We start from the raw sequence: 9,764 nt of genomic DNA, 5'->3' as shown, positions 1-9,764 counted from the left end.
CAGTGTAAGATCGAAATATATTTCACATCGTGAACACCAAAAGTTCTCATTTCACTTGTGACTGCGCCAGTCGTAAAATATACCTTTTGATGCTCACTCGGTGAAATATATTCCGATCTTACATTGAACTTAACAAATATTCTCTATATGACAGTTTTTACCATATCTTGGTTATTTAAGATCCTGTAAGTTATATTTCAAGTTGTTACCAACTGAAATTTTATATATATGTACATGTATATAATTATGCTACTAAAACAATTTTCAAACATTTAGGAATATGTAAAATTCGTACTGCAAATGCTTGTCCACATTATGTGTAATCATTAAAATATACATGTATACATTCATTTCTTATTGAAGAATTCAACTTACACTTAATAAGTTAATAGAAAATATGTTTCTAATAACCTCCCTTTATGAAATATAAATTCGGTATTATCTTTACAAATAATGCTTTTTGGAACATACAATATTGATTATTGTTATTTGAGCATAACATTTATGATATAAAACCATAGAAAATTGATATCAGGATATTTAAATGATGTTTAAATAATAACAATCATACAAGAAGTAATCACAGACATTAAAATCCCCCGCCTAAAAGAAGGAAATACATTTCATAGGAGAAGTAACCCTTAAATACATGTAGAAATCCAAGTAATGACATTCGTGAAAATTAATGAAAAGTTATAGCCTAGACATGATAAATCATGACAAAAATAACACTCCCATGAAAAAAAAAACAAAGAAAAAAAAGAAGCATTAAGTGAACACTTCTAGCTGGTCCTTATGCACTGCTATTCACTCCTATTAAACATGTTCAATATAAAGTTTCAAGTTTATATCTCAAATACCTTAGAGGTATGGTCCTTGCAAACTAATCATAGTGCATACAGAGAGCAATAACTCCAAAACTGGTGAGTTGTCATTCTTGTTTGCGGTATTTTGCTTTATTGAAATCTATCCTCCAGTGAAGTTTCAGATAAATTGATCCTTTATGACACATTGTCTAAAAATTTACGCAAAACCTGAACAAAAGACAATTACTTCGAAGAGCTATTATTCTTGTGTTTTCTAGAGTATTCCTCCTCACTAAGATATATCCACAGTTGGTATCTAAAATATTTGCTCCAGCTATGCCGTGCCAAGATGTCCTGCCATGTCCTTCCTTACGTCGCAATGTGGTTTATACCTTTTCCCATACTGGTCACAAACACAAATACTTTCTGCAAAACAAAACGTTATAATATTTTTAAAATGTATAATCAATTTGTTTCCTATTTCGGCAACTCTATTTAACGAGGAATTGGTTCAACACAACATTTTTTTTTTCTTTTTCTTAAGCCGATAGCTGATCCTCTAAGAAGACATATTTACGAGACTGTTCACAACTTTAGTGATCTAAATATTAGTATCGTATTTTAAAAATGCTGTTTCATTGCATTCTTACTGATTTTATGAATATATGAACTTGAATATAAAGACACAGCAATGAGCTTTCAAAATTTGTATATATTTAGGTCCGAGTGGGAGCATCTCTGAAGTTGAGTCCGAGTGGGAGCATTTTCCATTTTTATAAAAACAAACTTTAAAAAATTGACTTTGAGATAGAAATATTTGAAACTAATCTAGAATAATGGGTAAAATTGACTCGGTTTATGTTCCCGTACGTTAAAAATAATTTTAAAGAAGGTTTTCAACCTTATTTCATATATGTTACGGGAAAAGTCCGAGTGGGAGCATTCAGAGAAAAACACTTATTCCGTTTTCAGGCTAAACCAGGCAATAAATCTATAAACTTCTTTCACAATTATCTCAAGTACTATAGCCATTCTTTGGTGCGCTACATGATTTTTTAATACTCTTACGTTTTCTTATAATAAAATTGCATTTTACCTTCGAGTCGACGAAAAAAAGGTCCAAGTGGGAGCATTCAGCAGGTGCGTGATGACGTAGTATCCTACCATTGTATTTTACCTTTCTTAAAAAAGTAAAGGAAAATTGAAGTTTCAGCAACAAAATATAACTTTGGTGAAATTTATTTCTGAAAATAATTCATAATCTTTTCAATCAAACAGTTCATTCATTTTAACAGATGAATCTTATTTACTTCAATTCTGAAACTTTCCTTAAACGTACATGACCTTTGACACCAACTCTTTGAAATCGCAGTAAAAAAACATATACAGTAGGTTTATGGCGATATTTAACATTTTACTGGAATGTCATCAAGTTATCAAAACTGCAGTAACAATAGCACCTTTTGTATCTCATTTACGAGGCGCCCTTCAACTTCCTTTATCAAAAACAGTATGTAAAATGTGTATTGAATGTAATAACAAAATAGCCATTTTCAAATAAAAAAATACCGCAAACCTGAAGGTAAGGTTTCTGTGATTGAATTGCCAGACCGATTTTATAATTTTCATTAGATTTGAGGACATAATTTTAGTTCCACTTAAACTTGTCATATTGCCACTGTAGTCCTGCAAATATTATATTAGGTTATTCTTTGCAGTACTTTATTTCTGGGACGAATTTCTGAGACGAAGATTTCAGAAGTTATATGCACCACAATATACCCAAATTGTACTTGGATTACTTTTACAGTTATAGTGATAACAATAAGTTATAATTTTCAACAACAACATCAAAAGTGTACCGGATATGCTGTGACCAGAATTTAGCCTTAGATAATCTGGATTTACTATTGGATAAATTTATCGAAAATTCAGTGGCTTGACTTCTTATACATAGCTAGAGTTTTAAAGGGAGACCCAGGCAAAATTTTCATTTCTTAGTTTTAAATTCTTCATACATTATTCTGTAAATGCCCTCAAAATGAATATATTGGACGGTCAAAGGAACAAAACTTTTCTCCATATAAAGAATAAAATAGTGGTTTCCTAACTTGACCCGCGTGGGTCAGGTAAGAGCGCTAGGTTTTCACAATAGTTGTCACAGTGACCTCTGTAAACGTTAAAGAACATGTCAAATGAATGACTTAGACTTGTTTCAATCACACAATATCCAAGATATATGTTAATTGTCACTTCTAGGGTTAGTTCAAGTCACCTGGCTTTTTTATAATTATTCGGTGATTCTATTGGCGTCTAAATTTTGTTCAACATATATAGATGTATTTACGCTTAAAACCCAAAAATGTATAGAATTTAAACCGAATTCATGCTGAAACTTTAAGAAATGCCATTTTAGAATGATTTGAGTACATAAGATCATTTTAATATTTTTGTCAATATTTTGCCTGAATATCCCTTTAAGTATTTAATTCAGCTATAACTAAATAAAACTGTTATGAACTTGTTATCAAACAAGAGAAAAACCTTTAAACCCACTTCGTTATATCTAATCACAACTTCACGATACGCTAAGGTCGATAGAAAGACTTTGAACATGGTCTGTCAATTTATCTTAGCGTCATGTGACGTTACAATATATGATGGGATTGCATTAAAGTTTATTAGAGTATTCTATTGCGTCCTACTAATGTTTAAAACAAGTGCATGTTTTCTTTCGATATTTCGCTCTCAAGATGAGTTTTAATTGTTTTTCAGACATAAGTAAGAATAGAAATTTGGATAAAAGGTTAGATTTGAATGATGAAATGACTATGTTCATTAAACTCGGGATAGAAACGCTAGTCTTAAGGATAATTGGGAAGCTTGAAAGAGAGTTATTAGGTACGATAGGCAGTCTTTGTGATGACTTTACATTGAAAAACCCTCATTACCAACGAGTTGACTTATGTGGACAAAAAATATTAAAAGTTGGTAGTTTTTATGAAGATACAAAAATCTTATTTCCAGATGAATTTGACTTTATATATGTTTTATCTGCATTCAAAGTAAACGGATCTATGGAAGACTCTGAATGGAAGAAACATTATTTTACTCTGAATAGGTTTCACGATGATATAAAAAGAGTTATTTCTGAACAGCTAAAGTACGAACAGTTAGTGTATGAATTGAAAATGCATTGTATAAAATTCAAATATTATGACAAAACTCAAGGGCCGGCTTCTAAACTCCTTTTTAGATATGAAAGAAAGGACGATAAAACATACAGCAGATCGATAACAGTAGACATCGTTCCCGCTTTTAAAATATCTGACAACCATCTAGAAGCAAAGATTAAAGATGTTTGTAGTGTACATGGTTTTGCAGAAGAAATTATAAAGACAAAAACTTATTTAATCACGAATGAGATCTCTTTCACTGAGACTGAGTTACATTGCATGAAATACACTCTGTCAAACGAGCACCGAAGTGTATACAGAGCACTTAAATATCTTATAAATGGTGATGGTGATGGTGAGAAACTTCGGAAAAACGTTCCATCAGCAGGAATTTCAACGTATATGGTTAAAGTTGCTACAATAAAACACCATTTCGCATGTTCATCATACCATAAAGAATCTCAATGTTTATTAGACATTCTAGGATACCTTTTGGTTTATTTCACAGAATACTCTGATAATACATGTAATAGATTATGCAAGTTTAACGGATCGCCATTTAATATTGTTCTAGATGATCGTTCTGCAATTTTAAGCTGGCTGAGAACTAAAATTAAAAAGTATGAAAACACGGTCACAGCTAATGAAAGAAAAGGACCATATCGTCGGTCTAGATCCAAGAGTTTATCAGACACCATGCATGAAAAACTCCATTTGTCAAACAATTCAAGTTCGGACTCGACTCCACTTTCAAGAAGTATCCAATCTGATAGGGAAAGTATTAAATCAAATACATCTGGAAACAGTTCTCGTTCAGGACAAATACAATCACGTGTTCTCTTTTCCAGGCGACAAACAAAAAAAAACAAAAGAACAAGAAGAAGAAGAAGAACGAAAACAGCGTAGACAGATAAAAGAAGAACTGGAACTTGAACGACAAGAAAAAGAACGACAAATAAAACTCGAACGAGAAGGAGAAGAGAAAATGCGACTAGAAAGAATTAAAAATGGTCAAGAAGATCCTAAAATGAAATATTTAAAATTGAGACGACAATTAGGCCCTTATCAAAGACGAGGAGCAGCAATCAATCAGGATCGGCAACAGAAACCACCGCAGCAGGCGAGGCAGCGGAAGACGAGAAAACAGCAAAAACAGCAAAATCAAGGGCAGGGTGAGAAAATTACGACGACTACAACAACAACAGTATCAACAACAACAACAACAACAAACGATGAAGAACGGGGATTGGCAGCATCTCAGCTTCAAACGATTTAAATATAATTGTTTGCAGGAAATGCAACATGCTATGAAAGGCCCATCCATGAAAATCGTTGTCAGAATGATGATTAGTTTGCATCTACATGTTGTATATCAAGGCTTAAAAATGTCAAACAATTATTGTTGCCTTTGTAGCTCCTCAGATTGTGGTATCAAATATACACTGCTCGTAGATTGTTATGACAATTATACTAGCTCAGACAGACAGACAATAATAAAACTACTAGTAAATACATTTTGTTGTTTTTGTTTATGCAGAATACGTTGCATAAAGAGTGAAAGACGATCATATGCCAGATTGACAAGTGTTTGAATTGTTTATCCACCGATATGTACAATTAGTATATCCAATAAAAATTGGGAAAGTTCTTCTTAAATGACAACTCTGTCCGCAGATATTAAGGATAACTGTGTGTAAAGGTTTTAAAAATGGTCCATAAAATAGAGAAAAACAGAAGCCCATACAAGATCCAGACACGGCAAAATTGAAACTATTTGACTGCTAAAAATGTAAGAAATATTTCGGCATATAATGTTTATGAGACTGTTATGACACGATTTACAGCGCAAAATGACCAGGGTAATGTCACAAAGTTTTAGGAACATTTTGAAATTACATGGCACAAATGATAACCATTATGACCATGTGAAGAGCGTACATTCATGTTGCTACATCTTATGGATTAATCTCGCACGATGATGTTGTGTTCCGAGCAAATCTGGAAATTAAAATATATACACAAGTGTCATATGCACTGACTAGTAAACATGATCAAGTTAAAATGACTATTATACTTTGCAATATATTTTACTGAGATGATAGTGACTGTTGTATTACATGAGAATATAATTATAATAATATAATGAGTAGTCTGATCGGTGGACCTGTGAGCCTCCCATTAGCCTGAATGGGTATTCACTAGCTGAATAAGTTAGAATAACCACTTTCCCCGATCTCAGTTATTTGTTTTCTTTAAGTAATATTCAAATAACTTTTCAATAGAGAAACACTGAAACTGTGAGTCTTAAAGTTAAATGTTATTCTAACACGTCCCGCATTTTCCCTATTGAACATAAAAGAACCGAAAGTGTTTGTTATTATGCTGATTTGACATTTTATACTGAGACATGTGACGCAATAATTATACACATAAAGTAACCACTAAAACTGTGACGCGCTGAAAATAAGTATGGAAGCATATCAGGTGCAATTTAGCTAAATATCAGGTATGGCAGCATTTGTTTGTTAATGTCGTGTTAGAATCGAAATGATGTGTCCAAATCGGTGATTTTATTGCTTGTTTAAATCACTGTTTGTCGTTCGGATGCGCATCATTATATCATTCAGGCTACGCCCTAATGATATAATTCTTCGCATCCTAACTCCAAACAGTGATCATTGAGCGATAAAGTCACAGTTTGGGATATATTATTTCTTAAATAAACTTGAATTTATTTCATAAATGTAGATAAGGTTAAAAGAATTGTTTCATCTTATTTTACTTTATAATCTTTTGTTACTTAGCACTTTATATTCAGGAACAAAACTTAAGTTCAACTATTTAAGTGGATTAATGTCAGTTTAAGTAGCTTTTTTAGTTGTCTTTTTAATTTGTCTTTTTTTATTCTTTGTGCTATTTCAGAATCAGTTTCAATTATTTCTATTCAGAATCACATTTTGCAAACTTGATTATCATGCACTTGTTCAAAGTAATTTTGCACTGTTTCATAATAACACTTTTCCACCCTGTATTTAAAGTTGTTTTTATTAAAAGAGTTGTCTTGTTCACTGTATAAATTTCATTAAAACAGCCTGTTGTTGTTTGTTTCCTCTGTGCAGTTTGTTACGAGCTAAACGCAACTGAGAAGATAACGCGGCAACAAATTTGACAATTTTTAATTAAAGTGAAACAGTTATTTACAATAATACAGAAAAATATGAAAGTTTGACTCACAATTATCCACGATTCAAATTTAATCAATGTCCAAATGTTAAACACAATTTGAAATTCAATTGTCCACAAATCAAGTTTAATCAATGTCCAATGTCCACAACAGAATAAATACAATATGTCCAAAAAAAAACTTCCCACACAGAATTATAGAATCCAAACTAATATATTGATATCATAAGTAAAATAGCACACAATCAGTATATCAATGTCACACAATATCAAAAATCGGGGGCCCCGAAACCCCCTACAAACTTTTATAAATATATAAAACTATAAATAAAACACTCTTTGAATATTTAAAGAAACAAAAGAACAAATACTTAGAAAATTTAAAGATAAAACAAACTTTTTTAAAAGGGAAAGTTTGAATAAATAATGATTATTTTATTTTAAACAACCTATTTCGCCCACAAAAAATTTCGCTAGTTAACACGCGGTTAATTTTAAAAAAAAGTATATTAAATATATCGCATGTCTTAAATTTCGCTAGTTTCTCACGCGAATAATTATCGCCCTTTCTATAGACCAGAGACACTTATACTAGCGAAATTTAAAACAATTTCGCCTCGATAATTATCGTCTTAATTTTTCGGGTATTGTTGGGTGTTCATCGGGCGATAAATATCGCGTTGAAGGGGGCGCTAATTATCGTATGAGAGACTAGAGAAATTTAATACATGCGAAATTTAGTACTAAATTTTCGCCCTTTTTATAGGGACGCTAATTATCGCGTTCTGAACTTAATTCTTCTCGTGTTTTTAGTCCTAGGATATCCTGAACGGGACTCTCTATGGTCTATCAATCGCTAGGTAAAAAGGACACTAAATTGTAATGTGTATTTTTCTTCCTCGGTATGTTTAAAAATATTGTAGAACCCAAAAAAAAAATTTAAAAAAACTTTAAGTCCAGAGACCATAGCGACAAATGCCTCGTGTAAATTTTTGGAATGGTTGTCGAGGCAAATTTAAATCAAAATAATTATTATTCTTCTTAAAATCCCATTGAAAAAAAGAAAATTGGCTAACACCCTTGGGAAACTTTTTAATTAATTTAAATTTTAATAAAAATTTTAATTTTTAAATGTATCCCAAAAGGACTGTACTTTGGGTCTGTCGACATATTTGGGTTTTCCGTGTAAAAAATGAAAAATACAGTATATTGCTCTTGGGAAAGGTAGCCAGTTTGGCCTAAATAAAAATTTCCAAAAAAGGGTTAAAAAGGGCCCCAAAGCTTGTTTATTTGCCCCGTACGGGGGTACACATCCCTCTTTTGGGAAAAAACCCCCAAATAAAATAAATTAAAACTTGTTTCGCATTGTTCCTATTACTTAGCCACGTACGGCCCCGTGTAAAAAACTTAAATGTCGACAGAAAAGGACTGTCAATTCGATTTTTTTTAATGTCTACAAGGCAGTCTGAAGGACAGCTGAATCCCCTTCCGCAGTGAACATGAATATGTACTTCTTGTCCTTTTACCAAACATGACGTTGAAGTTGTGTCATGCATATCATAAGCACATAGTCTCACGATGGTGATTATTTGTGCCAAAGTATTTAAAATCTTCCGTAAAGTTAAAAAAGTTATTGACAACATATAACATTGACCCTGGGGCATTTAAAAGTTATGGAGGGGACATTAAATGTAGACTTTTTATAAATGTGACCTTTAAGTGTGACCTTGACCTTGGGGTAAATCAACTCAAATAGTGCGCTCTGCATATGTTCTTATGATGGTGATCAATTGTAATTAGTCAGGTTTTTAAAATTTCAGTGGTTAGAAAGTTATGGAGCAGACTTTTTAAAATTTGACCTTAAAGTGTTACCTTGACCTTTTGGATAGCAATCCAATCATTGCGCTCTGCACGTCGTCCCATTATGGTGATCACTTGTGCCAAAATATTTCAAAAAAAATTCAGCGGTTTAAAAGTTATGAAGAGGTCACAAAATGTAGACTTTTTTATTATGAAATGAAGACTTTTTAACGTTTGACATTTAAGTGTGACCTTGACCTTGGGGGTAGCAACCTAATTCTTGTGCTCTGCACATCGTCTTATTATGGTGATCACTTGTGCCAAGTTATTTCAAAAACTTTTCAGCGGTTTAAGTTATGGAACTGACAGACGGACAGACAGACGGACAGACTGACAGACGGAGGCCATTCCTATAATCCCCTTTCCGCTAAGGGGATAAATAAATCATGCAAATATACCTAAAACATAAACATAAGCAGCAGGTGTCAATGTCTAACACTAAGCTGTTGTTATAATATTGACACATTTCATAGAAGTGATGACAAAAAAATGGTCAGGAAAAAAATCATGCAATTTGCATTTATACAAAAGACACTGAACAGAAAAAGTCATTTAAACAGGTGTGAAAGTGAAGGACAGTACGGGTGCCTTGGTGACAATTTATTATGTTCTATAAAAAAAAACTCATACGCAGGAGATAAAAAAGCGTAATTAGGAGTTTATAAGTTACATAGGACTTTCTCTTCCAAAACTGCAATGCCGATGATCTATTATCCATAATGAAGGATCTGTTGGTCAT

Source organism: Ruditapes philippinarum, unplaced genomic scaffold (genome assembly GCF_026571515.1).
Source record: "Ruditapes philippinarum isolate M1 unplaced genomic scaffold, ASM2657151v2 ctg10495_1_1_1_1, whole genome shotgun sequence".
NCBI classification, from domain to species: Eukaryota; Metazoa; Mollusca; class Bivalvia; order Venerida; family Veneridae; genus Ruditapes; species Ruditapes philippinarum.
Note: the sequence above shows the minus strand (reverse complement) of the source record.